At 41.8% G+C, this 25,663-nt stretch overlaps 1 protein-coding gene across 3 annotated transcripts in view; it reads right to left on the bottom strand.

The window, feature by feature from the left end:
* The window catches only part of pot1 (protection of telomeres 1 homolog), a 331,735-nt gene extending 317,072 nt beyond the window's left edge, over positions 1-14,663 (bottom strand). Inside the window, exon 1 of one of the 3 annotated variants that reach the window (XM_072552655.1) lies at positions 14,578-14,663. The gene's annotated coding sequence lies outside the window, so the exon portion shown is untranslated. Of the gene's footprint in view, positions 1-14,347; positions 14,365-14,577 lie in introns of those variants that run through there. The other 2 variants (XM_072552656.1, XM_072552657.1) reach the window with 2 other exon arrangements.
* Between the last annotated feature and the right edge of the window lie 11,000 nt (positions 14,664-25,663).

The raw sequence follows: 25,663 nt of genomic DNA, 5'->3' as shown, positions 1-25,663 counted from the left end.
GCCAACAGAAATGAGCAATATGACCCTTTGAGCTCATTAAGGTATCGTGAACTGAAGAAATTCAGACACAAAACCATTTGCAGAACAAATCACTCCAACAGATTTAAATGTGTTCCCTCATTAGCTGACATCAAAAGCTGAAGAGAAATAATTCAATTTTTGTCTTCCAAAGCAACACTATCTTAATGTCACTGAAACTTCTAAGTTAAGGAGCCACTCCCCAGTACCAAGACTGAGGGTTAAAAGATGACTGGTAGAATAGCAAGAGGGCAAATGAGGATATCCAATCTAATCAAGTTGAAGTAAAGAATTTCTGTTCTTCAACACAGCTGATTTAGAATATTACACAAAATGGTGAATAGCTACATACAACTATGGAAGCCAGGCAAACATCCACAGATACAGCACGCAGACACACTGAACCTACCTGGTTCAGAAATTGAGGATATTGCAAAGAAGAAAGTTCTTGTATTCACATGTCCATTCAAATATAAGTGTTTTTCTTTATTTTTAAATTTGATAAAATGTTTTAATTCCTATAAAGTTACCTCTCTGGAACTGAAAATTTACTTCATTTTGTTTTATTGTTCATTTTAAAACATTAATAATATATCTTTTTGACTGCCTTTTATCTCCATCAATCCCATCTATTTTTCCCTCTCTTTATTTTAGTTTCTGTACAATATTTAATTGCATTAAATAACCCAACTCCAAGTGATTTAGTGAGGATTCTTTAATCTGACTATCTGAGGAATCATACTGCTAACATAGTTCACACTGCTGATAACTCCCAGGTTCACTGTAGTGGAGCCACACTGAGGCAAGCACCTGATAACACTAAGTTATCATGCGAAATCCCACAGAATATTTCAAGTGGCTCTACGAATGATGAGTGCCAAACAGCATTCCTTTGCTGCTGACCATAAAATCAATGCATTATCTGTGCAAGTACATTGAATTTCTCCAATTACAAGTGGAAAGTAAGGATCATTAATGCTGGATAAACAACTTGAGTACAATGGTGCACGCCAGGATTATGGTGTAACAGCCAGCAGTTTGAGGCAAGGAAGGGATACCCCTGTGAGGTGTAAAACACAAGACTCAGCCTTTTGAAAATGACAGCTACTCTTCCAACTCTTCACACATTTCAAGAAATTGCTGTACTTGCACATTAACTGGCAATTAAGCTCAAACCAGAACACCACGTTACAGACGGCACGTTATGGAGCTCTACTACTGAAGAGATTCACATTCCTACAATAACAATCAACCACTCCAGCCAGAAAACAGAAAGTAAACTGCAAACTTTCATTATTAGAAGTAGTAATTGAGATTTTTTTAAAAAGTTTAATTTGTTTTCTTAATTTTCAAATGTGAATCTTGGTTATTTCCCCCCTACTTTCTGGTCTCATTTTCTCTCTTGATTAGCCTTCCTTTCCATTCTTTTATTTTGCTTCCTGTACCCAACTTAACACATTGACCCTCTTTCCTTCTCCACAATTCTTTCATTTTCTTTTCAATCCTCCGATCTCAGTGAGTGTGGGAGACAGCCCGTTGATTCAGATGTTCACATCAATATTCAATGTCCATTGCCCTCCCTGAATCACGATCATTGCTCCTGGTAAACTACCCATGGTAGTTTAGATGGTATTGTGGCAACCTTCCGCACAATCTCTGTCTCACTCGGTCACACAAAAAGAATGTCGCAAAGTACCACATATCAAAAAAGATAGTTGCATACAACAGAAATGTTACAGCCAAAATCAGCTTAATTGTAGTGCACTTCCAGCAATTCACTTCAACACGTGTGGAATGAACTTCCGGAGGAAGTGGTGGATGTTACAATGTTTAAAACATTGTTGGGTAACTACATGAAGGGAAAGGTTGGGTGGGATATAGGCCAGGAGCAGGCAGGTGGGACTAGTTTAGTTTGGGATTACGTTCGGCATGGACTGGTTGGACTGAAGGGTCTGTTTCCGTGCCGTATGACTGTATAATAGGTTGATTGGAAAATTAAGGGCATAACTGAACCAAAGGGAAGAACAAGCGAAGCAAGAGCAAACAACATGGCCTGTCAAGCCTCTACCACCATTCAATACAATTTTTGGCTGATCTTTGTCTTTAAATTCCATGTTCCCACCTGTTCTCAATATCCCTTCAATCCCCGAGACATCTGAACTACTTTCTCAGCCTTAAGTTATTCAATGATCTACAATGCATTGAGGAAACAATTCTAAATGACTCACAATCATTCAAATGAAGAAATTTCTCAGCTCAATCATAAATAATTTGCATCTTATACTTAGACTGAGCCTGATACACTAGACTTCCCAATCAAAGGAAACTTCTCTGCGCCTAACTTGCTAAGATCTTTCAGAATCTTATAAGTTTCAATATTCCCTGCTTCATTTTTCTCAACAGCAAAGTTTTTGGGCTCAATTTACTCCGTTTCTCATCATAGGGCAACCCTTTCAACCCAGGTGTATAGCCTTCCTAAAACATGGAGACCAGAATGGCACATAGTATTTCAGATGTAATTTTACCACAGCCCTATACAATTATAGCAAGACTTCTCTTCCCATAAACTAGTTCTCTGGCAAACAAGGCCAATATGTAACTTGCCTCTCTGACACCCGGCTCTGAAAACCTCCAGCCGATGCTTAAAATGACTCATTACCTTTTTAGAGCTATAGTGATTTGCAAAGTTCCTCAGACACGCACACAGAGGAAAAGCTAAATTCACCATCAAAACCAAGCGTTCCTAACAGACTCAAGTTACAATAACAAAGAAGAATGGAAGGGAACACCAAAATTTAGACGGATTTACAATCAATTCCAATTAATTCATTTGATTGGACTCACTTCAAGAGCAGACAGAACCTACATGTCATGCTCAGAGATCAGAGTTCAGAGGGAAAATTTTAAAAAAGCTTTTTACGAATTCAGATTTCCTCCAAGAATCATTCATCCTTGCTGAACTTCCATGAGTCACGGGACCTGAATCTGAATGAGTGTTATGAGCACTTTGGTTGCTCACCAGGCGCAACAAAGTGTAGATACCATTCTGCTATAAAAATGGTGGACAGAATTTGAAGAAACAATTCAAAAGGTCCAACCAAAAGTAGAGGAGAAAGTGAAGACTGGAGAGGAGATGCTGGAGATTAGAGTCAAGATTAGAATGGTGCTGAAAAAGCACAGCAGGTCAGGGCAGCATCTGAGGAGAATCACTCCTGAGGAGAAGCAGACTCTCTACCACAGCCATATCTCCTTCCTCAGAGTTCTCCTCCTCTCTTTACAAGGATCTTAGTGAGTCTCTTTCTCTCTCACTGCAGACCCCAGGTCATCTCCTCTGCCCTGAAACTCTTCAGCCACATCCTGAAGCAGACTCGCACCATAGCCAATCTCCTTCCTCAGCCTTCACACTCCCCCAGCCCTTCCCATTTTTCTCTCCACCCCCTTGGCTCACAAACCTCATTCCTGATGAAGGGCTTTTGTCCAAAACGTCAGATCTCTTGCCCCTCAGATGCTGCCTGACCTGCTGTGCTTTTCCAGCACCACACTCACGACTCAACAAAAGTACAGTCCGTAGAATAACTCAGAGAGAAAGATCCAAATAATGGCTTTCTAAGGAGGTTAAGGATACCAATAATTTGGAGGATTGCAGTATTTTCACAAGCAATTAATGAATGCTAAAAGTTAATTAAAAAGAATAAAGCAGCCATGCAATGTAACAGAAAAATCAAAGAGTAAGGAATTGAGACACTGAACAGAGTTTGTCGTTGTCTTCACTGTAGCAGGTATAAATTACACAATAGAAATAGAAGATGACATAAGATGAATAAGAGTGAGTAAAGTGAGAAATAAATATCAGCAGAGTCACTCGAGGCTCTAGGAACTAAAATCTGATAAATCCAGAGGATCCTGAAAGAAACAGTTGCAGAGGTGGTGGATGCACTGGCTATGACCTTACAAAATTCCCTCGATTCTACAATGTCCAGCCGACTGGAAGGGGTGAATGAGAAAACAAGAAAAATACACGCCAAGTAAGCCTGACCCCAGTCATTAAGGAAGTGCTAGAATCTATTATTAAGGAAATCCTAACGACACACATACAAAACCATAGCATGAAATCAATGTGGATTTATGTAGGGAAAAGAGTATTTGAAAAAACTCAGCCTCTAACTAGTATAATAAATAAATAGGAACCAGTAGATGTAGAACATTTGGATTTCCAAAATACATTCAATAAGTTGCCATACAAAACATTAAGACGTCAGATAATAGTTTGTGGAACTGGGAGTCATATTTAGCATGGATAGAGGATTGATTAACTGCCAGGATGCGCAGAATAGTTTAGGGTGTAGGTTTGCTCACAGTCTGCAGATTCCTCAAGAACAAACCACGACAAGCAGACCAAACACAGCCAGAAACCCTAACCACCTTACCATACATCAAAGAAGTCTCAGAAATGACAGCCAGACTACTAAGACCCCTCAGAATCCTAGTAGCACACAAACCCACCAACACTCTCTAACAAAAACTAACAAACTTAAAAGACCCAGTACATCCCATGGACAAAACCAACGTCATCTACAAAATTCCATGCAAGGACTGTCACAAATACTACGTAGGACAAACAGGAAGGACGTTAGCCACCAAGATACACGAACACCAGCTAGCCACAAAAAGACCCTCTCTCTCTCGTAGCCCTACACACGGAGGAAAAAAACCACCATTTCGACTGGGACAACACATCTATCCTGGGACAGGCTAAGCAAAGACATGCCAGAGAATTCCTAGAGGCCTGGCATTCCAACCACAACGCCATAAACAAACACATAGATCTAGATACCATCTATCAACCCCTCAGAAAACAAACAGGAAATGACATCACCACAAAGCCCAGGAACCCCATCCAGGACAAACAAATAAATAGAAAGCAGGAGACAACAGCTTTGCTTCACTTGGAGGTCGCCACTGATGATGTTACCTAGCCAGGTAATGAAACGTCTGGATATCAAACCGACAGCTCAGTGAGCAAACCTACACCCTAAACCTTAACCTGAGCTACAAACCTTCACAAACCTTGCAGAATAGTCGATAAAAATGTTTATTCCATTTGGCAGACTATGATTATTACAATGCTGCAATGATCAACACAAAATCTCAGTTATTTACAAGTTATATGCATGCCTTAGACAAATGATCCCAAGAGTAACGTAGCTTGCTTTGCTGACATTGAAAAGCTAGATGGGAATGTAAGCTGTGAGGAGGACGCAGAGTTTCATAATAATAGGAGTAGGCTGTTTGGTCCATCAATCCTGTTCCACCATTCTTTAAGATCATGGCTGATCTATCCATCATCCCAGCTCCTCCTACCTGCCTTATCCCCATAACCCTTAATTCCCCTACCATGCAATTGTGTCTTGAATATATTTAATGAAGCTGCCTCTACTACTTCCTTGGGCAGAGAATTCCATAGATTCACTATTCTCTGGGAAAAGCATTTCCTCCTCATCTCTGTCCTAAATCTACTCCCCTTTATCTTGAAACCATGTCCTCTAGTCCTGGTCTTACCCACCAGTGGAAACAGCTTGCCTGCCTCCTTCTTATCTAGCCCTTTTGTAATTTTACACGTTTCTACAAGATCCCCTCTCATTCTTCTAAATTCTAGTGAGTACAGTCCCAGGTGGCTGAACCACTCCTCATCGGGTAACCCCCTCACCTCCAGAATCAACCTGGTGAATCTCCTCTGCACCGTCTCCACAGCAAGTATATCCTTCCTCAAGTAAGGAGACCACAACTGCGCACGATACTCCAGATCCAGCCTCACCAACACCTTATACAATTGCAGCAGAACCTCCCTGCTCTTAAATTCAATCCCTCTAGCAATGAAGCCGATTAGATTAGATTAGATTCCCTACAGTGTGGAAACAGACCCTTCGGCTGAACCAGTCCACACCGACCCTCTGAAGAGTAACCCACCCAGACCCATTTCTCTCTGACTAATGCACCTAACACTATGGGCAATTTAGCATGGCCAATTCACCTGACCTGCACATCTTTGGACTGTGGGAGGAAGCCGGAGCACCCGGAGGAAACCCACGCAGACACGGGGAGAATGCGCAAACTCCACACAGACAGATGCCCAAGACTGGAATCGAAACGAGGACCCTGGTGCTGTGAGGCAGCAATGCTAACTATTGAGCCACCGTGCCGCCCCGATATTTAGTTTAAAATCACAGTTATAGTCCAACAGGTTTATTTGGAAGCACTAGCTTTCGGAGGTGTTATTTAGTTTACTTTCATCATTTAGTTTACTCTTCATCAGGTGTTATTTAGTTTACTTTCCTGATTACCTGTTGCACCTGCAAATCAATGTTTAGCAATTCATGTACGAGCACTCCCAAGTCCCTCTGCACAACAGCATACTGCAATCTTTTACCATTTAAATAATATTTTGACCTATTGTTTTTACTTCCAAAATGGATAACCTCACATTAACCAACATGGTACTCCATCGGCCAGACCCTTGCCCACTCACTTAGCCTATTCAAGTCTCTCTACAGACGCTCCACATCCTCTATACAAGCACAAGGAGGCTTCAAAGAAAAATAGACAGGTTAAAATGAGTGGGTTAACAACATGGCATGAGGAGAATAACGAGGGGAAGTCTGAAGTTATTCACTTTGATTTTCAATGTAGAAATGCAGAATTTTTTTAAAAGCACAAAATGTCAATGTTTCTAAAAAGGAAAGCATACTCGTACAACAAACATTAAAGTTAATGTGCAGAGACAGGCAAAAAAGTGGGAAAACAAATTGGAATACTGTGGGACCAGACTACGAGAATAAAGAAGTTTGCACAATTGCACAAGACATTGGTGAAGCCACACCTGGGACACTGTGGAATTCCGGTCTCCACATTTACTTGCATGTTCCATACTTGTACTCAAGGCAGTAAATGAAAAATATATTAGATTAGTCCTCAGGATGAGGGGCGTCTCCTGGGATGAGAGGCTGAGCAAATTGGATCTATAGTCTCTGCCATTCAGAAGAATGCAGGTTAAACTCATTGAAACATTCATGAAGAGAATGAACAGCTTTGTCTTAGGCATGGTGGCAGGCAGATTTTCAGGATAACAGGATGTTCATTTAGGACTGGGACTAGGAATAATTTCTTCACCCCAAGGGAGGTAGTTTTTTTTATTAATTTTCTACCTGAGGGTACCAGATGCACCATGCTTGAATAGATACAAGGCTGAGATAGAAAGACTTTGAGCCCTCAGGGCATCATAGGATATGGGGCACAGGTAGAAAGGTGGAAAATAAGCCCGAGGTCGTTCATGATCAGGGGATACATGGTTTTCTCTTGCTCCAAATTCCTTCTTCTTGAAATCATCAACATACACTAACTTTCTTTAATTTATTTACAGGATGCAGACACACTGCTGGCCAGGTCAACATCTCTTGCCCATCTAATTGTCCTGAGAAGGTGCTGCTGAGCCACTATCTGTTGCAACTGGAAAAGGTTTGATATAACTGAACATTCCCAGTCCAGGACAGACAACAATCAAGTGTCAATTATTTCAGTACATTATCAAAATCACAGTGATTATACCAGAGGTTTCCTTTCTTACTGGGCATGAGTGAACGAGTTCTTCTTTTCACTGACAGTTTAACCTTCACTTTTACTGATGCCAGCTTTTTATATCTTTAGAACGGATTTCAAATTCTGGAATTGCAATTCAGAGATTTAAACTCATGTTTTCTACATTATCAGTCTGGGTGTATAACCGCAACATGTGTATGTTTCACAATATGCTTTGAAACCGTATGATATGTTTTCATATTCCAACTTCCTCACCTCAAGTAACATTCACTGCCACCCCTAGTATCTCAGCTATTGTCTTTTAACCATTTCTATTCAACATAATTTACATAAATAGAATTTGGAGAAAGCATCTTAAGACAAATTGGAAATAAAGAATCTTTAAATCATGTTGTAGGATTCCCGTTGTAATTCACACAGTTTGACTTTATCACACATTTACCATTCCACTTTAGTTAAATTATTGGGAGAATGATATTATTGCATATTTATCAACTGTTGTGGTTCTGTTCGCCGAGCTGGGAATTTGTCTTGCAAACGTTTCGTCCCCTGTCTAGGTGACATCCTCAGTGCTTGGGAGCCTCCTGTGAAGCGCTTCTGTGCTGTTTTCTCCGGCATTTATAGTGGCCTGTCTCTGCCGCTTCCGGTTGTCAGTTCCAGCTGTCCACTGCAGTGGACGGTATATTGGGTCCAGGTCGATAGCCACGAAACGACACGACCAGTTATCCTTAGTAGCCACACACACAGACGACAAGCAACATGAATTGGACTGGGACAACACTACCATTATAGGGCAAGCCAAACAGAGAACAGCCAGGGAATTCCTAGAGGCATGGCACTCATCCACAGACTCTATCAACAAACACATCAACCTGGACCCAATATACCGGCCACTGCAGTGGACAGCTCAAACTGACAACCGGAAGCGGCAGAGACAGGCCACTATAAATACCGGAGAAAACAGCACAGAAGCGCTTCACAGGAGGCTCCCAAGCACTGAGGATGTCACCTAGACAGGGGACGAAACGTTTGCAAGACAAATTCCCAGCTCAGCGAACAGAACCACAACAACGAGCACCCGAGCTACAAATCTTCTACCAAACTTTGAACACCTACGGGCGAGAGATGCTAAGACAAGCTAGGAAATGGGAATCCTGTGCCAACCGCCTAAGCGCCACATACAAACAACTCCGGTTCCTGCATGAATGCCGAAAGAATCGAATCCTTCCACCATGTGTCAGATACAGACCACCAGTCAACAATCCACAAGCCAGGGACACAGCCAGACAGAACGGATTCAGGATGATCCAGGTAATGATTACAGACGCTCACAACAGACTACACAAATACAGACAAGTAATTGCACACCAAAAATCGTTAATTTCAGAAACCACCAATCAGGAATGGACCCGGACCATAGAACAGAACAGGACCACACACCGCAAAAAAACGGCACTAAAAGAAAAAAATGGCCAAACTAACACACAAAGAAGAGGACACCACAACACACACCTGGATTAGAAACCTCTCCCACAGACATGGAAAGAACAATACTGGCCAAGGGACTCAACTACAACCACAGGGACACCAAGACAGCAGACTTCCTAGCAGCACTAGAATGCACACTCAGGAACAATGGACTGACAGAAGAAACACAACAAACAGTGAGACAAAGTATCGTACCCCTGATAACAAGGAAAAGACAAACACTTAACCCCAACACCAAGGAGAGGGAAGCACTAAAATCACTAAGAAACAATAAGAACATAATTATACTACCAGCAGACAAAGGCAGAATGACGGTCATCCTGGACAAAGCAGAGTACATGCAAAAAGCACAACAACTACTTTCAGATACCAACACCTACCAAAAGAGGGAGTTTGACCCCACCCAACAGCTCACCAATAGGATAAACAACACACTGAGGAATCTACAAAAAAAACGGACAGATAACCAGGTCTGACCTACAAAGAATGAAACCTGAAAGCAACAACACCCCCAGATTCTATGGACTACCCAAAGTGCACAAACCAGACATCCCACTCAGACCTATAGTAACACTACCAGGGACACCATCACACAAACTGGCCAAAGAACTACAGCAGAAACTGAAACACCTGATCAGCGGATCCAGACAATCTATACAATCGACACAGGAATTCTTGGACATCATCAGAAATATACACATAGACAAGGAAGAAACTATGATCTCATTCGATGTAACGGCACTGTTCACCTCCATTGACAAAACACTAGCCAAAGAAACAATAGCCAACCTGCTGGACAGACATAACAGACAACAGGATGTTGAACTTATCAACAAAGACGGCATACTTAAACTACTGGACCTGTGCCTCACAACACACTTCACATTCAATAACCAAATATACGAACAAATCAACAGAACACCCATGGGCTCACCCATCTCTGGACTCATAGCAGAAGCAGTAATGCAAAGGTTAGAACAAACAGTCTTACCTCAACTTCAACCCAAACTCTGGGTCAGATACGTGGATGACACCTTTGTAATAATTAAAAACACAGAAATAGAGAACACACACCAGATCATCAACGCCACACTCACAGGAATCCGATTCACTAGAGAGGAAGAAAAGGACAACCAACTCCCATTCCTAGACGTGATGGTACAGAGAACACCGAACGGAGAATTCACCACAAAGGTTTACAGGAAAGCCACACACACAGACCAAGTACTAAACTATGAAAGCAACCACCCCAACACACACAAACAAAGTTGCATCAGGACACTATTCAAAAGGGCCACAACACACTGCAGCACACCAGAACTACAAAAAGAGGAAGAGGAACACCTATACAAAGTATTCGCCAAAAACGGATACCCTCGCAATTTCATCAACAGATGCCTAAGGGAGAGACAACGGAACGAGGACATGCCGCAACCCAAAGAACTAGCCACACTACCATACATCAGGAGCATTTCTGAACTGACAGCCAGACTACTGCGACCACTAGGACTCATAACAGCACACAAACCAACAGCCACGCTCAGACAACAACTCACCAGGACGAAGGACCGGATACCCAACATGAGCAAAACCAATGTAGTGTACATAATCCCATGCAAGGACTGCACAAAACACTACATAGGACAAACAGGAAGACAGTTAACGATCCGTATACATGAACACCAACTAGCCACGAAACGACACGACCAGCTATCCTTAGTAGCCACACACACAGACGACAAGCAACATGAATTCGACTGGGACAACACTACCATTATAGGGCAAGCCAAACAGAGAACAGCCAGGGAATTCTAGAGGCATGGCACTCATCCACAGACTCTATCAACAAACACATCGACCTGGACCCAATATACCGGCCACTACAGCAGACAGCTCGAACTGACAACCGGAAGCGGCAGAGACAGGCCACTATAAATACCGGAGAAAACAGCACAGAAGCGCTTCACAGGAGGCTCCCAAGCACTGAGGATGCCACCTAGACAGGGGACGAAACGTTTGCAAGACAAATTCCCAGCTCGGCGAACAGAACCACAACAACGAGCACCCGAGCTACAAATCTTCGACCAAACTTTGAATATTTATCAACTACCCTACCGACACCTTCTACCCTTTCATCGTTGCAAAATAAATTAATGATTGAAGGTGTAATGATAAATGTTGTTTCTCAATATTTCATGCCACTCATCACTGCACAGTTAATCATGTAAGTGGTATGAGTATCCAGAAAGTGATCTATCTGAACAGCTTGTTTCTCATCAATACAGGTATTTCTTTACCAAAAATATTTTTAAAATAGTCAGATTGCATGCTGTAGACATCTAATATGAATTATTGTAGATGCTGCAACTGAACTTAGATCTCAGTTGTGATAAGCTTATTAGAATAGTTCACTCAAATCGAAATCAAGTCTTTGTTTTACATCTTCCGCTTAGCAATACTGAGCTACAAGATTAGGTGGTGCTGGAAAAGCACAGCAGGTCAGGCAGCATCTGAGGAGCAGGAAATTCGATGTTTCAGGCAAAAGCTCTTCATCAGGAATGAGGAAGGGCTTTTCTCAGAACTGTCGATTTTCCTGCTCCTCAGATGCTGCCTGACCTGCTGTGCTTTTCCAGCATCACTCTAATCTTGATTCTGATCTCCAGCATCTGCAGTCTTCAGTTTTGCGCAATATGGAGATGCAACTCCAGTCATCAACAGCTCCATTTCTGCAGAAAATTATCATGTAACGTACTTATAACTTATTGTACCCAACTGACCCGGCTATTTCTCTCTGTACATGAAGTAATTAAGTGGCAATAGCTTAAAATTTTGGCAAGTCATGAAGCAAAACAATCACAACTTACTTTGAGATCAAATTAGCAATAGTGGAATTTCTAAGCTGGCCATTTGTTGAGATTCTGAAATATTAAAAAAGGTTCATCAATCCTGATTTGTAATTATTTAAAACTAGCAAATGTGCAAGGTCTTTTAAATAAAATTCCTTCCACTTCTTCATTAATCACAATGAATAACGCATTGTCCAGCTTCTCCCCATCTGCAAATGACCAGACAACGAATCTTCTTTGTCATGAAATAAACGGACAGAATTTGAGAGACTGGTAACAGCTAGTACTCATACCACCACCATGCGTGACCCAGAACAATGTGAATCAAGATTAGAGTGGTGCTGGAAAAGCACAACGGCTCAGGCAGCATCCGACGAGCAGGAAAATCGACGTTTCGGGCAGGACCCCTTCATTAGGAGCCCATTCCTGATGAAGGGCTTTTGCCCGAAATGTCGATTTTCCTGCTCCTCGGATGCTGCTTGACCTGCTGTGCTTTTCCAGCACCACTCTAATCTTGACTCTAATCTCCAGCAACTGCAGTCTTCACTTTCGCCCAGAACAATGTGAGACGATCTACCTCACACAGATACAAAATGTTCAAGATGATAAGGAGTAAAGGAAAGATGAGTGATTTCCCCTGTACATTTAGAAAATCACACTAGCATTGCAAACAAACACATGATGCAAAAGTGGTCCACAAAAGCAGAGTCAGAATAGCAGGCCAGTTTTTGAAAACATCACTCAGACCAAAATAAGGAGAAAAGGCTATCCTTGTACAACATTGTTCAAGGAAACAGTGGAAAATAAAAATTATGGGGCCATTTAGCTCATCTAATATAAAGCCAGGAATGAAGACATCAACTTCATATAAACCAGCATCTGAGGAGCAGAAGAATCGACATTTCAGGTATAAGCCCTTGATCAGGAATGATGAATCAATCCTGATGAAGGGCTTATGCCCGAAACGTCGATTTTCCTGCTCCTCGGATGCTGCCTGACCTGCTGTGCCTTTCCATCAACACACTCTCGATCTGATCTCCAGCATCTGCAGTCCTCACTTTGTCTATATAAACCTGGAATGACTAAACTTGTCAGCTGCATCAGGATGAGGATTAGCAGTCTTCCAGGTGGACTTTCTTCAGTGAACTGGGGATAATTTAGGCTGACACAATATAGCATAGGTTGCAGGACACTATTCGACAATAAATTTTTCAATTCTTCTGCTTCAAACAGAAAAATGTTGCCAAGTCATGAAGCAAAACAATCACAATTTACTTTGAGGTTAACTTAGCATTAGTGAAATTTCTAAGCTGGTCATTTGTTGAGAGCCTTAAATATTAAAAGGTTAATCAATACTGAATTGTAATTATTTAAAACTGACAGGTTTGCAAGATTCTTTTAATAAAACTCCTTCCACTTATTCATTAATCACAGAAATTTGACGTCTTCAAATGCCAGGAAAGCCAAGTATAACTCTACTAAAACTTAAACAGGATAAAAAAGCTAAGTTATAGAAAAAGGTTCAGGATGACTACTGCTTCATACATCTGCGGAAGCTGTAGTTATTACAGCATTGGTAAGTTACTCTGATTAAAGTGATGAGAGTTTTGAAGTAAGGGAGTCTTATATTTGATCAGTTCAAGGTAAACCCCAGCATGGATCTTACCAATGAACAAAAATGAAATATTCCTGACTTTTTTAAAAAATAAATGGCAGTCGCTTTATTTATTGTTCAACTGTTAGCCACTTTGAGCTGTGGGTCATTTTCTGCTTTATAACCGCTACCAAGTGAGGAAAGCAACCGCGTTGTCGATTTGTTCAGCAAAATCCTGACTCAGAAAGCGTGCACGTTCCTCCCTTCACTGTCTTGACTATTAAAACTGATGAGTGCAGAGATACCGGGGTCAACTATCAGTGCTGTAGAAACAAAACAGGCAGAGTAACCTCACTCTGGGCTCATGTCCATGTGCTTGCCAAGAATGATTGCTTTCCGCTCTCTCTCTCTCGGCACGTTTCTTTCCGAATGTGATATTAATAGGACGCAGATTCCTCCACTTACAGGGAGAGTGCTATCCCTGGGACTTCACTCCCTGTCACAGGGGGAATAACCCGGGCCGCCTTACTGCAGAGGCTGGTGTCAGCCTGCGTTAAAGTTTAGCGTGGTGCTGTTTACACATGTCCTATAGCTCTCTGCCCACACTGAGGATAACTGCAGCCCGTGTGTGTATTTTACACGCTATGTATACAGGTATAGCTGATCCAGTTTCAGCTGTAATTTCCAAGCACAGTGCATGTTTTGTACTGATTCAATCCTTCCCTTTCCCGAGTCCCTACTGACTGATTAGCACCAATCCCCAGTTAGGACTCAGGCGCAGTTCGCCTTGCACGGGATATCCACTAACTTTTTTTTTCTTTGCAAACACTTCCCGTTGCACATATTCCTTTTCGTCATTTGCACAGAATTTTCCCTTTCCCTTTGTGTTTAAGGCTCGTCCGCGAACACGGGTCTTTAACCAGGCTTCTGGGAAACAATAAAAACGAAACCGGAGTCTTGTCCATACTGCACGTCAAACCAAGAGCTCATCCCACCCTCCACCCCACATACACACTCCCGCAATATTGTGGGACTCACCCGCCTGGGTTCCTGTCTAAGCAGCCGCTTTCCAAGCGGAGGAGGGATGATGGGGAGGGGAGGGGAGGAGGGGGTGTGTGGAAAGGGAACCCGGAAGCGATCAGTTCATTCAGAGTCAGACACGTGTTTGTGCAGCAAGAGGAGGGAGCTGAGATATGAGAGCTGTCTGAAATTGCATGGGAGAGACACAGAGTGTGCTAAATTATTCTGTAGGGACAGAACTGCTTAGAATTACTGCACTGGAGAAAGCGTGCTAAATTATTATGTAAAGACAGAACTATGATTAACTGCACTGGAGAGACAGGGAACGTACTACTTGTCTCTGTAAACGGACAGAAAAAATGCTCTGAATTACTACACTGCAGGGACAAACTGTGTGAAAGTACTCTGCAAATCGAGACGCAGAGCTGTACTAGCCTGCAATGCAGTGGGGTGAGAGAGAGCTGGGATCCTAATGTGCAATGGGGAGACTGAGCTATTCTAACCTGAAAGACCATTAAAATAAAACAAAGAACTGCAGATCTGAAACAAACAAAAACAGAAAATGCTGGAGTAACAGATGGTCTGGCATCATTCATGAAGAAAAAATAGGGTTAATGTTTTGAGTTCAGTGATCCTTCTTTTCAGAACGGCGTTCTAATGAACGTTAGACTCTGTATTTAAACATTAACCCGTTTCTCTCTTCACAGATGACTCCAGACCTGCTGAGTTTCTCCAACAGTTCCTGTTTTTGCTCATGAAGATTGCTTTTCTGTATTTTTGGATTGGGGATCTGACGGAGAACGGTTTTAAATAACAAGGATTGCTGCACATCTTAAGAGCAAGCAAGCTGGTACTCATTGTAGGTACTGTTTACACAGTTTACCCTTTATCATTTACACTATACCTCCTGCAAATAATTGGCAGTATCTGGAGCAGGGAGGTTCCAAGAAGCCACATTTTGATCAGCGAAGAGATCATCTTCAAGAGTGGTGTTGGAAAAGTACAGCAGGTCAAGCAACATTCGAGGAGCAGGAGAATCAATGTTTTGGGCAAGAACCCTTCATCAGGAATGATGATCATCTGGAATCCTGATGCGATCACCAGGAATGATTGACCAAAAAGATCATCTTGCCAATCATTGCAGACAGGGACTGCTGAACTGCCTGACTGTGTTTTCTCTTTGCCCAGAACACCTATGTTTCTTTGAGTCTATATGTTTGTGTGAAGATGGTGAGTTTAAAAGGGGGTTTAGAGTTTTAACTCGTAAAGTTCTATGTGAACAGCCAATAATTGTTTAACTGTAACTAGAGTTAATTTATTTGTGATAAGTGGACATTCTTGTTTGGTACAGACACCTTGTCCATGCTTTCCAGTAATCTGGGTCTAAAAGACAGCTAAATTGTGGAACTCTCCATACTTTAGAGAAACTTTAACCTTTGTGACAACTTAGAATAATGGTGCTTGATTTTTAGCATGCTACCCCAATTAATTATAACACCCCGCCAAGACCTGGTATAACCTACTCTACATGAAGAAACAGAGCACGTTTCCAACCTACTGAGCAGTGGGGAGATTGACAGCAGCTCTGACCAACTGTGCAATAGCTAGACAACTGCTCTGACCTGTCCAATAGGGAGGCAAAGAGCTATTCTAACCTACTTTGCAATGGGAGACATGGAGTTGTGTTAACCTACTCTGTATTGCGGAGACAGAGAGCTACTCTAACCTACTCTGTATTGGGGAGACAGAGAGCTACTCTAACCTACTCTGTATTGCGGAGACAGAGAGCTACTCTAACCTACTCTGTATTGGGGAGACAGAGAGCTACTCTAACCTACTCTGTATTGCGGAGACAGAGAGCTACTCTAACCTACTCTGTGCTGGGGAGACAGAGAGCTACTGTAACTTACTCTGTACTTGGGAGACAGAGAGCTATTGTAACTTACTCTGTATTGTGGAGCAGAGAGCTACTGTAACCTGCTTTGTATTGGGGAGACAGAGGGCCACTGTAACCCTCTCTGTATTGAGAGATGGAGAGTTCCATTAAGCTGATCTGAAGTGTTCCAATCAGAAACAATAGGTAAAGACCCTTTGTAAATTGACCAGTATGAACAGGAGAAATATAAAGAGTTGGGTTCTTTTTTTTGTCAGTTGCATTGATTCCTGGGCTGTCTTATAAGGAAAGATTGTTTAGCATAATGAAAGGTAATCTCACTGAAATGTATACAATTTTCATTCTGGATGCCGAGAAGTTCTTTCCTTGGTAAGAGAATCTAGAACTTGAGATCATCTTCTCAAGACGAGCACTCAGCCATTTTGCATTGAGATAAGAAGAATTCTTATTCATTAAGGATTGTAAATCTCTGGAATATTTTTGCTGAGAGGACAATGGATGTTTAGTCAAATGAATAAAATTGAAGACTAACATTGTTAAGAGTTTTATGCACTTAGAAATATGGGGACAGGGTGAGGAATTGGCGTCAATGTTGAAGCTCAGCTGTGATCTTTAATGGGTGCAGGCTTAGAAGGTAAAATGACCTAATCGTGCTCCTATATCTTACGTTCTGACTATGAATCATGGAATCTCAGAGCATTTGTGAAGATCATTTGATCCATTATGTCTGTACTGTCACTATAAAATAACTAATCCATTAGATCCTCTCCACAGCTCTGCATTTTCTTTTCCTTTTCAGTATCTACCCAAATCTAAAAGCTTGAAATGATCTAGATTTTCCAAGGGTAATGACATGGATAACATTGCTCATGATACCATGTAATAAGTTGGACTGCAACCTCTAGTACTCAAATAAAAAGTACTAGAGTACTCAAATAAAAGCAAAATACTGCAGATGCTAGAAATCTGAAATAAAAACAGAAAGCGCTGGAGAAACGCAGAAGGCCTGACAACATCTTTGGAGACAGAAACCGTCAATGTTTCAAATGTAACACAACTCTTCTTCAGAACTTAAAGGAATGGAAATGGCAGTTGTTATACTGTTGACAGAGGGTGAGGAGGAGTGAGTACATCAGATGGTAAGTTTGACCAGCGCAAAACACAAAGCAGTTGCTAATGGTGATAAAGGAGAAAAAAATTTAAAGTAGACATAAATTAATAGCTGTGCCCCTCAATAAAAAAGCATACTTATCCTGCCTGTACAGAATAAATTAGTGCAGGTACATGCAGAATATGATCAGAAATGATTCCTGTGAAATATTACCTTTAACTCTGAACGTTGAATAAATTTGGAGTCCCAATTTTGCAGAATTTATTAATATTGGAGACTTTAATTTTTTGTGTTTTTCTTGTTCAGTCTCTTTTCAATCTCACTTAATTCTGTCTTTAATGCCATGTTTATATTGTACTTTCATTAAATGATTTCATCCGTTTATACTTCATAGTTGGGGTGGCAAGGTGGCTCAGTGGTTAGCACTGCTGCCTCACAGCACCAGGGACCTAAGTTCGATTCCAGCCTCGGGCGACTGTATGGAGTTTGCACATTCTCCCCGTGTCTACGTGAGTTTCCTCCCAAAATCAAAAGATGTGCAGGTTGGGTGAATTGGCCAGGCTAAATTGCCCATAGTGTGCAGGGTATGTAGGTTAGGTGCATTAGTTAGGGGTAAATGTGGGATAATAGGATAGGGTGACTTACTCTTTTAGGATTGGTGTGAACTTGTTGTGCCAAATGGCCTGTTTCCACACTGTAAGGATTCTATGATTCTAATTACACTCTGAGAGGTGTCGTGTAAGATGCTAGCTTCTGAAAGGGTTAATACTGAGGAATGCATTAAGTATCAACAATAAGATCATGTCATAGAAACTTGGGCAGGGGGAATAGATTGATCATATAGGACACCTTCATTGGCCAAGTATCAACGTTAGTGTATCGATATATCTAGTTGCTATCATGCAAATAACTACATCTTGAGGACTCTTGCGGTGCAGGGGTAATGTTCTTACCTCGAGGCCAGAAGGACCACGTTCAAGTCCAACCTGTTCCAGAGAATTGTCATAACATGTCTGAAAAGGTTGATTACAACTGAACACAAAACAAACATATTCTATGTATTGTTTAAGACAAGAACCTCCCCATTAGACTATTAAATGGTTTTACTTGGCCACACTATACCAGTCAGACCTTTTAGAACTGAAAGGAGAATTGTGGCAGCAAATCTTTCACCAAGTTGACTGTGCAGCCAGCAGCTCGGAAAGCCAAGCATTTGAAAAACACCACAGAAGAAAATCTTGTGGTAATTTTTATCGGAATGGGAGTAGGCCATTCAGCCCCTGGAGGTTGTTCCACAATTCAATAATCTGTGGCCGAACTCCATTTTCCTGTCTTTGACACATATCCCTTAATACCTTTGCTTAACAAATAAATTATCTCAGATTTAACTTTAGCAGCTGATCCTGCATCCACTATCGTTTGCGAAAGAGTTCCATACAGTACCACCCTTTATGGAACAGTACAGTACAATACAGACCCTTCAGCCCTCAATATTGTGCCAACCTTTTATCCTACTCCACCTAAATACCCTTTAGTTTACTATCATCCATGTGCCTATCCAAGAGTCTCCTAAATGTCCCTAATGTCTCTGACTCTACTACCACCGCTGGCAGTGCATTTTAAGCACTCACCTCTCTCTGTGTAAAGAACCTACCTCTGACATCTCCCCTAAACCTTCCTCCAATTACCTTAAAATTAAGCCCCCTTAAGATAGCCATTTCTTTCCTGGGAAAAAAGTCTCTGGCCATCCACTCTATGCCCTTCATCATCTTGTACACCTCTCATCCTTCTTTGCTCCAATGAGAAAAGCCTTAGCTCCCTCACCTTTCTTTATAATGCATGCCCTCCAGTCCAGGCAGCATCCTGATAAATCTCCTCTGCATCCTTCCTAAAGCTTCTACATCCTTCCTATAATGAGGCGACCAGAACAGAACACAATATTCCAAATGTGTTCTAACCAGGCCTTTATAGAGCTTAAGCTTAACCTCGCAGCTCTTAAACTCAATCCTCCTGATAATGAAAGCCTTCTTAACAACCCTATCAACTTGGGTGGCACCTTTGAGGGATCTATGGACATGGACCCCAAGATCCCTCTGTTCCTTCACATTGCCAAGAATCCTGCCTTTAACCCTGTATTTTGTATTCAAATTTGATCTTCCAATATGGATCACTTCACACTTTTCCAGGTTGAACTCCATCTGCTACTTCTCAGCCCAGCTTTGCATCCTGTCAATGTCCCGTTGCAACCTACAACAGCCCTCCACACTGTCCACCACTCCACCAATCTTGGTATCATCAGCAAACTTATTAACCCACCCATCCACTTCATCATCCAAGTCATTTATAAAAATCACAAAGAGCAGGGGTCCCAGAACCGATCGCTGTGGAACACCACTGGTCACCGAGCTCCAGGCTGTGTAGAAGCGCTTCCTAACATCTCTCCTGATCTGCCTTGATTCTCAGACCGTGCCTCGTAATTCTAGAAAGTCCAACCACTGGAAATAGTTGATCTTTATCTACCCTGTGTTTTCTGTTCATATGTTGAAGACTTCAATCAGAGCACCCCTTAACCTTCTAAATTCTAGAGAAAACACCTAATTTATATAACCTCTCCTCATAACTCACTGAAATCTAGGCATTATTCTTGTAAATCTACATTGTACTCCCCACAAGACCAATGTACCCTTCCTATGATGTGGTGTCTAGATCTCCTCACAGGAAGGATATCATTAGATCGGAAAGGTGCAGAATATATTTACAAGTATGTTACTGGGACTGGAGGGTTTACATTAGAAGGAGAGGCTAGATAGGTGAGGACTTTTTTCACTGGAGAGTAGGAGGTTGAGAGGTGACCTTATAGGGTTTATAAAATCATAAGAGACACAGCAAAGGTCCTTTCCCAAGGGTCGGAGAGTTCAAAACCCGAGGGCGTAATTTTAAGGTGAGAGGAGAAAGACTTAAAAGGGACTTGCGTGGCAATGTTTTCACACAGAGGTGGTTCATATGAACTGCCAGAAAAAGTGATAGATGCACTTGGACAGATACATGAATAAGAAAGGTTTAGAGGGATATAGGCCAAACAGAAGCAAATGGGACTAGTTTAGTTTTGGGAAACTTGGCTCACATGGACAAGTTGGACTGAAGGCTGTTTCCATGTAGTATCATTCGATCAGTTTAAGTGGGGTCTAATCATGTTTTCATATAACTACATCGTAACTTGCACATCCTTGTACTCTGGTCCACTGTATATAAAGGCCAGCTCTATCTTCTTGATTATTTTCTCATTTGACATTTTAAAGATCTATGCACCTGAATCCCCAAATCTGTTGGACATTAACTGTATTTAGCTTCACACCATCTAGAAAACTCCCTGATCTATCTTCTTTTTTTTGACCAAAATGGATAACTTCACACTGGCTTATATTTGACTCCATCTGCCACAGTGTTGCCTATTCACTTAGTCTACCAATGTCCCTTTGTAATTTTATGCTATCGTCTGCACTGTCAACAATGCTGCCTAACTTTGTGTCTTCAGCAAATTTGAATATATGACTTTCCCTACCATTATTTGAGTCATTCATAACTAATGGGAATAATTCAGGCCTGAATACAGATCCTTGTGGGACACCCATGGTCACATCCTCCAATGTGAGTACCTACACAATATCCCCATTTTCTGCCCCCGACTACTCAACCAATTTCCCAGCTTTATCGTTAAATTTTCCCTCCATTCCATGAGCTTCTACCTTATTTAACAGTCTCTTACATGGGACTTCATAAAATGCCTTCTGGAAGTCCATAGAAACAACGTTCATTGGCATTCCCCTCTCTCTGTCTTAGTCACCTCTGCAAAAAATTCAATGAGATTTGTCAGGCATGGCCATGAATCCATGCTGGCTGTCACTGATTAACGGAAAAATTTAAAGGTGTTCATTTCCTCCAAGGTACCTGAAAAAGACAGAAACTACAATTCATAGCAATCCAGCATTTAAAATGCAGAAAAGGTGGCAAACTTTATTAAGACTACAGGCAATGGGACTTGTTCAGGAAACATCAATAAGGCAACAGGGATTTCAACTGTGTCCCAACCAATGTTCTATAAAGTTGGAACAAGACTTCCTTGTTTTTGTATTTTATGCCTTGGCTAATGAGGACAAGTATCCTGTATGCCTTCTTCAACACTGTATACCTGTGCTGATACCTTCAGGGATCTATGGACTTGTACACCAAGGTTTCTTTGTTCCTCTGCACTCCCCAGGGACCCATCACATTCTGTAAATCTTTCCTTATTAAGAGAGGAACATCTTCAGCATCTGAGAGCAGGGGAGTGTGGGGAGAGCAAGTCTAACACAGAAAAGGCCAACTTTGTGGAGAGTGTGAGCCCAGCACAGGTAAGCACTTAAAAAGCGCTACAATGATGAACTTTTTACTTTTATTTCTTTACTTTTCTAATTTGTATCCAAAGTTTTGTACCTAGGTACCTTTGTACCGAAGATGGCACCAGGAATGGTGACGTGGTGCACTTTCACTGTAGTCCTGTATCCCTGTAGAGTCATAGAGATGGACAGCATGTAAACCGACCTTGCGGTTCAACTCATTCATGCCAACTAGAAATCCCAACCCAATCTAGTCCCACCTGCCAGCACCCGGCCCATACCCCTCCAAACCCTTCCTATTCATATACCCATCCAGATGCCTTTTAAATGTTAAAGTTGCCCCTTAGGTCTCTTTTATATCTTTCCCCTCTCACCCTAAACCTATGCCCTCTAGTTCTGGACTCCCCAAACCCAGGGAAAAGATTTTGTCTATTTATCCGATCCATGCCCCTCATAATTTTGTAAACCTCTATAATGTCACTCCTCAGCCTCCGACGCTCCAGGGAAAACAGCCCCAGCCTGTTCAGCCTCTCCCTGTAGCTCAAATCCTCCAACCCTGGCAACATCCTTGTAAATCTTTTCTGAACCCTTTCAAGTTTCACAACATCTTTCCGATAGGAAGGAGACCAGAATTGCATGCAATATTCCAACAGTGGCCTAACCAATGTCCTATGCAGCCACAACATGATCTCCCAACCCCTGTACTCAATACTCTGATCAATAAAGGAAAGCATACCAAACACCTTCTTCACTATCCTATCTACCTGCGACTCCACTTTCAAGGAGCTATGAACCTGCACTCCAAGGTCTCTTTGTTCAGCAACACTCCCTAGGACCTTACCTTAAGCATATACGTCCTGCAAAGATTTGCTTTCCCAAAATACAGCACCTCACATTTATCTAAATTAAACTCCATCTGCCACTTCTCAGCCCATTGGCCCATCTGATCAAGATCCCGTTGTAATCCAAGGTAACCTTCTTCACTGTCCACTACACCTCCAACCTTGGTGTCATCTGCAAACTTACTAACTATACCTCTTATGCTCCCATCCAAATCATTTATATAAATGATAAAAAGTAGTGGACCTAGCACCGATCCTTGTGGCACTCCACTGGTCACAGGCTGCCAGTCTGAAAAATAAACCCCCACCACCACCCTCTGTCTTCTGCCTTTGAGCTAGTTCTGTATCCAAATGGCTACATCTCCCTGTATTCCGTGAGATCTAACCTTGCTAATCAGTCTCCCATGGGGAACCTTGTCGAATGCCTTACTGAAGTCCATATACATCACATCTACTGATCTGCCCTCATCAATCCTCTTTATTACTTCTTCAAAAGCTCAAGCTTGTGAGACATAATTTCCCATGCACAAAGCCATGTTGACTATCCCTAATCAGTCCTTGCCTTTCCAAATATGCCTGTCCCTCAGGAGTCCTTCCAACAACCTGCCCACCACTGATGTCAGACTCACTGGTCTATAGTTCCCTTACCACCTTTCTTAGACAGTGGCACCACATTAGCCAACCTCCAGTCTTCCGGCATCTCACCTGTAACTGTCGATGATACAGTTATGTTAGTAAGAGGCCCAGCAATGACTTCCTTAGCTTCCCAGAGTTCTAGGGTACACCTGATTGGGTCCTGGGAATTTATCCACTTTTATGTGTTTCAAGACATCCAGCACTTCCTTCTCTGTAATATGGACATTTTTCAAGATGTCACCTTCTATTTCGCTACTTTGTGTATCTTCCATGTCCTTTTCTACAGTAAATACCGATGCAAAATGCTCGTTTAGTATCTCCCCCATTTTCCGCAGCTCCACACAAAGGCAGCCTTGGTGATCTTTGTGGTGCCCCAATCTTTCCCCAGTTACCCTTTTGTCCTTTGTACATGACAATAAAATCTAATTTGAATTCCATTCTAATTTATTAGACCTCCAAAAATGCATCACCTCAACCTTATCAGGATTAAATTCTATCTGCTGTTGCTGTGCCCAATTTATCAGTGGATCAATATCTGACTGTAGCTTGAGACCATCCTCCTCACTATCAAAACCTATTTAATTATACCTTTTACATTCACAAGTAAATCATTATTGTACATAACAAACAAGGGTCCCAAATTGATCCTTGGGGTACATCGCTGGTCACAAGCTTCCAATCACAGAAACAACCCTCCACCATTACCCTTTGTCTCCTATTTGTAAGCCAGTTCTGAATCCAGTTGTCTTGGAGACCATGTGCTCTTACCTTTTGGACCAGCCTTCCATGTGGAACCTTGTGAAAGGCTTTATTGTAGTCTGTGTAAAGCACATCAACTGCACTACCCCTTACCAATATATTTAGTCACCTTCTCATAAAACCTAATTAAATTAATTAGACACGATCTCCCTCCAACAAATCTGCGCTGACTATCCCTGAATGATTGCTGCCTTTCCAAGTATAGATTAAACATATCCCTTAGAAATGTTTGCAATTATTTTCCTACCACTCTCGCAGACTAATTGGTCTGTAATTACTTGGCTTATCCTTGCTGTCCTTCTTGAACAACGTAACCCACATTAGCTACCCTGCAGTTATCTGGTGCTTCACTTTGGGCCAATGAAGTATTAAATATCCCCGGCAAGGCACCAGCAATCTCCTCCCTTGCCTCCATTAGCAGCCTGGGATACATCTCATCAGGCCCTTGGGATTTCTGCACCTTCACAGCTGCTAAAACATATAATACCTCCTACTTATTAATCTTAACATACCCTAGAACCATCCCAACTAAGACCAACCCTATAAGCAGGAACTGATTGTATTTGAACAGAGTGCCACTGATAAGCTCTATGAACAGGATAAGTGGACTGATCAATACAGGAAAGTTAAAACTAATTCAGAATTTAACTATTTAAGCAAACATAATATTGTTGTGTGGAGAGTGACCACTTGAATGGAATAGTTGTGTCAAATGGCCCATTTCATAGAATCCCCACAGTGTGGAAACAGGCCATTTGGCCCAACAAGTCAATGTTGGACAATGTTTATAATCCTACAGAATCGAGTGTGCATTAGATTAACCTTTCAAGGGCACTTTGTTTTTCAACAATTGCTCATCAATTCACTTGTACATTTTTCACTCAGTAGAATAAATTTACCCAGAGTTTCTGGGGGAGGGGAGCAATAAGTTCTTGAGGTTGTAGCACAGTTTCTATTCCCACCTGAGGTCAGGTGACATGCTGCAGCAACAGGAACTGTCAGAGTTACGGCCAGTGACTGCAGGAGGTTAATGTTGTTGCCAAAGGAAAGACTTGGAGCAATTCATTCACAGATATGGGTGTTACTAGCTGGCCCAACATTTATTGCAGTTCAGATACAACCACATTGCCATGGACTTGATGTACCATTTCGACCAGATTTCCTTCCCTAAAGGACATTAGTGAACTGATGTTATTTAACAACAACTGACAGTGGTTAAATGGCTGTCATTGACTAGCTGTTTATTCCAGACTTTATATTGAACATAAAGTTCCCCATCTGCCGCACCGGGGTTTGGACATTAGACTGGGACTTCAGAATTACTAATGCAGTAACATTACTATGATGTCATGACTACCCACAATATCCCCTTCTTGCTAAAGGGCCCCCCAGCAAATGATGTTGATGAGCTGTAGAGAGGGACAGATTTCTGGATGAATGAAGTTGGAAGGTGATCTGTTAAACTCCACTGATGAGACATTTGGTA

The sequence above is a fragment of the Chiloscyllium punctatum genome, chromosome 32, assembly GCF_047496795.1.
Source record: "Chiloscyllium punctatum isolate Juve2018m chromosome 32, sChiPun1.3, whole genome shotgun sequence".
Taxonomy (NCBI): Eukaryota; Metazoa; Chordata; class Chondrichthyes; order Orectolobiformes; family Hemiscylliidae; genus Chiloscyllium; species Chiloscyllium punctatum.
The sequence above is the reverse complement of the archived record's forward strand: the minus strand, read 5'-3'. Positions and strand labels throughout refer to the sequence as shown.